General features: G+C 42.4%; 1 long non-coding RNA gene across 1 annotated transcript; it reads left to right on the forward strand.

Annotated features, from left to right (window-relative positions):
* Positions 1-434: 434 nt before the first annotated feature.
* On the forward strand, positions 435-8,173 carry LOC110082628 (uncharacterized). Its single transcript, XR_002301164.3, has 3 exons — positions 435-904; positions 1,468-1,579; positions 1,810-8,173. It is a non-coding gene; the product is annotated as an uncharacterized LOC110082628 (long non-coding RNA).
* Positions 8,174-8,600: the final 427 nt, after the last annotated feature.

The raw sequence follows: 8,600 nt of genomic DNA on the forward strand, positions 1-8,600 counted from the left end.
TTGACTCTCAGAGCTGAGACACATTAGCATGGAAGGCAGTTAAAATAAAGATCAATATAAAGGAAGCAAAAGTGTAGTTCTAGCTCTTGGAAAGACAGTAGAAAGATAGTTTGCTAGCTACTCTGAGTAATGCAGCACAATAAAAAAAACAAATGGTATTGTCAGAGGATACCTAGGTGAGCTGGGCTAGCATTTGATGTCACTGATTTGGCTCGTGATGGCCAAAACACTTCACCTCCTAAAGACTTATGAATGACTAATTCAAAAGTACATTTACTGATGGCTGGTTGGGTAGTAGCATATTAAGTAAGCAGTAATTTCTATTTTCTGTCAATCACAGGAAAACTTCCTTTAATTTAATCAAGGTAAAAAGGCGGGCAAAGTATATGGCAGGTACACTTTTACAGCTTTCTACAGCATTTTCTGGTGGCTAGGCCATCTTGAAACAAAATAGATCCTTGATCCTGGGTGTCAAGGCAACCAGCACAATACACAGGGCTAGATAAACAGCACATCTAAACTCTGCTTTAGCGGAATCTCAACACAATCACTACCACTATTTTGTGTGCAGCATTTCAGCCAAAATAGACATTACAGATAGCTTGTCATTAGAAGAGAAATTTCTTCAACCACAGAAAACATCTGATTGCCACCGCTGGAATTTATCTTAGCTGTAAGTTTCAGGTTAACTTGCTTCGTGTTCTGATTGGTTGTCTCGACATAAAGACAGGCTTCATTTGCAAGTCTTATTTCTCAGTCAAGAAGGTCTTCCTGAAATGGGTCTTTAGACCATTAATAGAGTTCATCCCTCTGGACTGTATATTTTGGCCCCTTAACAGAATGGAAAAATCCAGCTCGCTTTTGCCTCTGAAAATATCAGAGCTGAAAGACCTTGAATTACTGGGTATGTGTGTGGCTTTTTTATTGCTAATTAGTGACAAGCAGGGAAAGAAAATCAGGTCAACAGCACTTGAAGAGAGAAGCTAATCTTCCCACCTCCTGGTGGGGGGCAAAATAAAAGAGTCTGTTTGTTTTTGTGACAGAGACTTGGGTTAATTCTTGTATAGACAGAATACTCCTGATATTCTTTGGCTCTCGCTGTGAAGTAAATGACTCGCTGCTTAAGTGGGGAGAGGTGTGTCTGTCTGTCTGTGTGTTGCACTAGTTAAAACCTCCTCCCTTGGTTTGCACTGAGAGTAACCCAAGTCTCAGCTGAAGTTAATGGGGTTCATGTTGGATATATATCAGCCAAAAAAAAAAAAAAACAATCATCCCCCCCCCCAGCAAGAACAGAAAGAGCTTTGACTTGATGCACCAGCTCAGGGTGAAAGCTGTTGTTGGTCCCAATTAGTGCAGCCAGCTTGCATCCCTTTAATAAGGGTATCCTGGCAAATAATAAATGTTTAATACAGTCTTTCTTATCTTCCCTCCCTGTTGCAATGTCCACTCTTCTGCTCTGTTTTAAAGAGGATGAACCAGAGGCAGAATCTACAAACCTGAACCGAAGCACTTTTGCATGGATGTACATTGCATTACTTCTCCTTTCCAGAGACAAAGAATCATCTCCCACCTCCCAGAAGTGAGTTAAAGAGTTGTGGAGCACTTTTCCTGCAGGGTTTGTCTCCCCCCCCCCCCACTCCTCAAGATCTTTCTCTAACTATCAGATGGCTAGCAGTGAAAATCAATGCGCCTCCAGGAAATTTTATTTATTCTCTCCTTGTTCTCCCTCCCCTCCCTTCCACCCCAAATACAAAGGGACACTGTAGCCAATATCTCTTGCAATAAATTTAATTCAGCCCTGTTTTGCAGGGGTTGACAGCAAGCCGGGGAAAGAGGCGCTCCCTGCATGAGACCCAGAGGCCTTTTCTTTCCACTTGATCTGTGTTACACCGGATTACGTCGAGGTGTGTTATTTTACATCACAGCATGCTGGAAATCGGCGTGAAGCGAGGCAGGGGGACCAAAGAGAGCACGGGGGCACGCAAAACCCTCAAATAAAGGAAAGATTTGCCAGAACTGCCATCTGCTCGACACTTTCTGGTGCTCCTTTTTCTCTGTTTCTTACTCCTCCATATGTGTAAAGAGTAACCACCTGGCTATGGGGTTTTCCCCTCCCTTTCTTTTTCTGTTAAGTGACAACAGAAGAAAGTTCAGTCAAGTGGGTAACAAAATTCTTTTAATCAAAACTATCAACTCCTGATGTGTTTCCAGCTGGGCACTCTTCCTCAGAGTATATAATTTAAAAAGGAGTTTGGAGTGAGGGGGAGAGGGAAGGGGTGGGGAAGAAAGAGGAAGTTTTTCCTCTTCAATACACTTGCTTCTGTCCTAAGTTTTTTTTTTTTTTAAAGCCTGATCAGGGTTTTTTGTAAGCTCAGCTGTTGCTTGCTTTGGGCCCAAATGAGACAATACACTTTACATGTCAAGGAACTGACAGAGTTTACCTCACAGATGTAGGCTGCCTCAATTCAATGACACTTTGACTGGAAAATGTCCTGTCTCTATAAGATTTCTCATCTCTGAGCAAGAATGAGACTAGGAGAACTCCTTTTTCTTGTGAAGGTTTCCCTAAATTGTTCAAAGTGCCTCTGATCCCGCCTGTAGCAGGCCACTCTCAAGCCTCTACCCATCCAGGCCTATAAGAGTGCCCACTACTTCTCCTCAAAAACTTGCTGCCACCAACCTATCCTTAGAATCAAAAGGACAAGGGTTTCTTTTAGACAAAATAAAGTGTTTATTGATTACACAAAATAAAAAGGGTGAATCACTGTTATAAAATTAAGTTGACAATCACTGTTTCTCAGACACTAGCTCACACAGACTTTTCCCTCACTGACAAGCTCTTTCTCACTCTCTCACTCAAATCGCTCATCTCTCCAAAACTGATCCCTCCAAACTCCTCACACACCCCTTATATAACCCAGCTCCTCCCACTTCTGCACTACCGTCCGTCCTCTCATTGGCTGAGGTTCCCCTGCCCAGCTGTGATGGACAGGTGAGAGCAGAGCTGAACGCCACACCGCCCGTGCCTCAGGACACCCTCTGGACCTGGTTTTGTTTTTGTTTTACTGGGTGGGATGATGGTGACCTATGTACGTGAGGAGCTCTCTGCAATTCTGTTGTCAAGAACTCATCACTGCTTTTAAAGACAGGGGGGATTTAGACTCCATGGAACTCAGAGTCTCTGAAGGGCTGAGAGGCTGATTAAGATTGATTGCCCTTGGAGGCTGGTGGATCCAAATGGATTCTTGAGGGCTCTTGGGGAGTTTTTTTTTTTTTGTCCCTTTTGAAGGTTGACCTCTCAGAGTGAGAAGCTGACCAGGGAAGTCCTTATGATTGGTCCTAAGCATCCCTTCCCATGGACTGAAGTCAGCCTAGCTCCTCATGGTGATGAAACAAGAGGAGGGGCATAGACTGGAGGGACGATGGCAGAAAACTCAGAGTGATTCTGATGAAACGCAATGGAAGGGGCCACTGGAAGGCCTATTCCATTGCAGTGGTGGAGGCAAAAAAAGTCATTCTTCTCTGCCACCGTTGCATCTGCACAGTCACCTGGCAGAGCTCTTTTCAGTATTCAAGGTCCTATTACATCATGGCTCAAAGGAAAATAATGCAAACCCCACAGTAGCTTGCTGTGAAGAATTTCTACAACAATTTGGAGACAAAATTACTCGGGTCCACTTTGATTTGGATGCTGTCATTGATTCAGATTCTGTGAATGTAACTATGACTCCTTTTGCCCTGTGTTAATGGAGGAGTTTTCAGTTTCTGCAGCCTGACGATGTGGACAAGACTCTTGGAGAAGTGAAGGCTACCACATGTCTGTTGAACCCTTGCTCTTCCTGGCTTATAAAAGCTGCCAGAAAGGGGCTGTTCGATTGTCTTCTTTCAACAGGGCAGGATGCCAGCATGTTTAAAGGAGGCAATAGTAGAACCATTGCTGAAAAAGCCTTCCTTAGATTCCACAATACTGAATCATCACCAACCTGTCTCTAATATTCCATTCTTGGGCAAGGTGTTGGAGTTGGTTGTGGCTTCTCAGCTCCAGGGGTTCCTGGATGAGACAGATTATCTAGATCCATTTCAATCAGGCTTCAGGACTGGTTATGAAATGGAGACCACACTGGTCACCTTGGTGGATGACCTACACCGGAAACTCAACTGGACAAGAGAAGTGTCCCTGTTGGTTCTGCTGGATCTCTCAGTGGCTGTCAGTACCATTGACCACGGTATCCTCCTGGCCCATCTTTCTGGAATGGGAGTAGGAGGCACTGTTTTACAGTGGCTCCGGTTCTTTCTGGAGGAGACAACTTAGAAGGTGGTGCTGGGGGACTCCTTTTTGACACCCTGGCTTCTGGCCTGCAGGTCCCTCAGGGTTCAGTTTTGTCTCCTATGTTATTTAACATCTATGTGAAACTGCTGGGAAAGATTGTCCAGAGTTTTGAGGTTTGGTGTCACCACTATGCAGATGACACCCAACTCTATCTCTCCTTGCCATCTAAATCCGAGGACGCTATTACGGCTGTAGATCAGCGTCTAATGTCAGTAATGGACATCAGTAATGGGTGAATACACTGAAACTTAATCCAGACAAGATAGAGGTGCTCCTGGTCAGTCGAAAGGCAGATCAAGGAATGGGAATACAGCCTGTGCTGGATGGAATTACACTCCCTCTGAAAACACAAGTGCTTCTCTAGGGGTTGCTCCCAGATCTATCTCTGAACCTGGATGCCTAGTTTTCAGAAGTGGCCACAAGTGATTTTGCACAGTTAAAACTGGTGCAGCAGCATTAACAAAGCATGTATTAATATATTAAGGTAGCAATTTATTATCTTTGAACTGTCCAAATAGTTTGCTTTTTAATTATTTTTCAATATTTTCAAAGCCATCTTGTGCCCTTTTATTGGGAGAAAGGAAGGTTATAAATAAATAAAACAAATGAACAAAGAAACAAATGAATGAAAGGAAGAAAAAGTAAGGAACTGTCTGTCCATTTACCTGTTCTGATCCTACCTCTTCTTCCTTTTCATGATGATGAGTCTGGCCTCATTTTTCTTCTCTTCTTTTAGATTTAAGGTTTCCTTCCAAATTCCTTCCTGAGTTGCGAACATTACCTAGATTAATGTCAACTTTCATATTAACTGTGAGCCATTTTAATTACACCAGGCGCTGAATTATTTCTCTAAATTAAATACCCCTCCATACAGTTTGACTTTATGCCTGTAAGAAATGATAGTACTCAAGTTGTTTTATATGGTTTTGCCCCAAAGGGTAATTAGGATGTTCACGTGGATCCTGAAGCATCCGGCAGAGGGGAGCTGCAATTTGACCTGATTTTGCTAACATCCTTGCAGCTGCCTTCATCCTCCTATACATTCTGTGTTCTTCTCAGAACCTCAGGTGTCTCTGGTGTTAAGATGCGATTTTCCTGCTTTCCAATCACTGTTCTTGGGGTCTTCTAGCATTAGCTGACATTCCTTCTTCGGCCTCCTTGGGCGTAGATTTATTATTCTACAGTGATTGCGTCGAATTGCACTTGAAATCAATTAGCACAGGTGCTCAAAGATGAATGTTCAGGCCGGGAAAAAAGGTGATGAAAACATACTATTTAAATAGAAATCAATTTTCCTTTCATGCTTTTCTTCCTAGCTGCTGCCCCCAAATTAATAGTTTTTAGATATTTGTGTGTAAAGAGGAGACTTCTCACAAAGCGCCGCTCTGGCCTCCTCCTGCCTCATTCATCTCTACATCTTTGTGGGAACCGTCACAGAAACTGGGCATGGCTTTAAAATTCACTCCACCATCTTAGCTCCAACCCCAAAACGCCTCTAGCAACCATGAGGTTAGGAGATGCAAAAGGCCAGCTACGTGACTTCCTTTTCTTAAAAGCCCGGTAAATTTAAACCCTTGTGGATAAAAGTGTCTGAAGATGCTCTCCTAAACCCACTTATGCTTCGGCAATGACATGCTAAGCTCTCCATAGGTGTGTTTTTCTGTTTAGGGTGAGCAGCTGGGGTGGGTGGGAGAGATTCCCAGTCTGAATATGGACCATAATGCACGGGGGTGTGTGTGTGCTCACACATCACTCCCCTATTGTTTGTTTGTTCCTTTTAATATTTCCATGCTTAATGTTTTTAGCTTTAAATATTGCCTTTTAATGTTGTATGCCCCCCTTTGTATATTCATTGTTTTGTTCTTAAATGTCGTCTTTAAAAGCTGTAATCCACCTTGGGTCCTTTTCTAAGGAGAAAGGTGGTGAAAATATTTTAAATTTTTGTTTATTATTGTCTTATTGAATATCTCCCCACTCCACTGACCACAAAGTGCCATTCAGAGCTTGGAAATGTTCCTTCTTTCAGCTACAGTTCCCAGAATCTCCCAGTCAGCCTGTCTACCTGTCATGCTGGGTGGGTGATTCTGGGTTTATAAATCCAGAAAAGTAACTTTTCCAAGGACTGGTAGTGCCCTGAGAAGCCATGTTGGCCCCTTTCCTCTTGTCCCCACTATCATCAGGCAAAAACCTTTCTCTTCAGGCAGACTTTTAAGCAGTAAGTTACCTCAGGAATCCCTTCGTGAATACATTACCTCAGGAATGCTGGTTTTTAATTCACAGATTTCTAAATATTTTTGAATTGCTTTTAATCTTAATATAGGATTACCATAATTGCTTTTAAATATGATAGTTATATAGTATTTTAAATTACATTTATCTTATAGCGTTTTCTGTTGTAAGCCACCTTGGGTCTCCTATGGGGAGAAAGGTGGCATGTAAATGATATAAATAAATAAAATAAAAAAAAATTTCATTCCCAACCATGTTAGGAAAATGGCATGGGGAGCCCCCATTTATGCTCAGTTTGGATCACTGCCTCCTGAAGATTTTTTTTCCTAAACAAAAAAACCCAACCCTTTCCACAAATAACAACAACAGGCTCTGGGAGTCAATCACATATTAGACAAAAACAAAAGAAAAATACAAAATAAAGAAGATCAAAACATTGTGGCACTTTAAAGACTGACTGCTATATGTTAATGTGAGCTTTCGTGGACAAATCCACTCCCTCAGAATCCATATTAGATGTAGCCCTATCATTACACACAGTGAGGCGGCTGCATCGACCAGCCAGTACTGGGTGTCCTGAAAGGAGAGCAATTGTTAGTAACTCAATTGAAGGCTGACATGGTTTATAATAATGATCTTAGAACTGCAGAAATGGAAAGGGACCCAGTCTGGATCATCAAGTCCTGTCCTTGTCAAGGAGGCACAGTGGGGAATCGAACTCCCAACCTCTGGCTCCACAGCCAGAGACCTAAACCGTTTAGCTATCCAGGAGCCATTTCTGGAATAATCTACTTGTGGGAGTTTTTTCTTTGTCTTCCCTCCCAAATGTGTCCAGTTTCAGCACTATGTATTTTGATTTTGGGCTGGGGGCCATGTTCTGCTGTACCAGAATCTACTAAATGGCTCATGTCAGCTGTTGTATCAGTACTTTCAGGGCCCTACTCAAGTCACAGTCCTGGCCCACAGGATTCTTTCAGGTAAATGTTTGTTGTTCAGCCTCTTTTGACATACAGCAACCATTTGAATATCTGACCTCCAAAAGGTCCTGTTATTAACAGCCCTTCACAGGTCTTGCAAATTAAGCCCACGGTTTCCTTTATTTAGTCAGTCTATTTCATGTTAAGTTTTCCTCTTTTGTGTTCTTGAAGGCTTTCATGGCTGGGATCCAATGGTTGTTTGGCCATGTTCTGGAGTTTTTTCTTCCTAATGTTTCACCAGTCTCTGTGGCCAGCATCTTCAGAGGACAGGAGCTAGAACTCTGTCTGTGTTCTGGTGTAGTGTGTGGGGGAAATCGGCAGTAGCTGAACATGCCCTGAAACAAGCTGGACATGAAATCCTATTTCAAAATACAGAAGTACTGGACAACACCAGCAATCATGTTAGAATACACAGGGAAGCCATTGAAATCCACAAACACCAGCAGAGCTTCAACAAAAAAAGAAGAAAGTCTAAAAATCAACAAAGTCTAGTTCCCAGCATGGAAAAATACAGCCTGCAAAAAGGTCAATGAACTCTACCCAGCCACAAGGACTGGTGATCACTGCACACAAAAGATTAGCTAACAACTCATATCAATCACAGTGATAGATCATCTCCCCCCTTATCACAACAAAATACTCATAACAAAAAACACTGTGATCACAGGAAACACCCAACCTCCTGAAAAGAACAAGAATCTGATCCTACAGTTACAAATACTAAACTATCCCACACACTACACCGGAACACAGAGTTCTAATTCCTGTCGGTCACGGAGACTGGCAAAACATTAGGAAGAAAAAACCCCGGAACATGGCCAAACAGCCCGAAAAACCTATAACAACCATCTTCCCCTTTTCCTACAGCCCTCAACTTTCCCTAGCATTATTGTCCTTGCCAAGGAGTGAGCATTACTTCTGAATAATGATGGCATATTACAGGTCGAGTTGAATTCAGGACCCCACCATATCTTCTGCTAGTGGTAATTTACATCACATTTTTGTTATGCAAATGGTAGTGAGGGAGAAAACACATTTTTTAAATATTCTGTATTATGTGCTAA

Source organism: Pogona vitticeps, chromosome 2 (genome assembly GCF_051106095.1).
Source record: "Pogona vitticeps strain Pit_001003342236 chromosome 2, PviZW2.1, whole genome shotgun sequence".
Taxonomy (NCBI): Eukaryota; Metazoa; Chordata; class Lepidosauria; order Squamata; family Agamidae; genus Pogona; species Pogona vitticeps.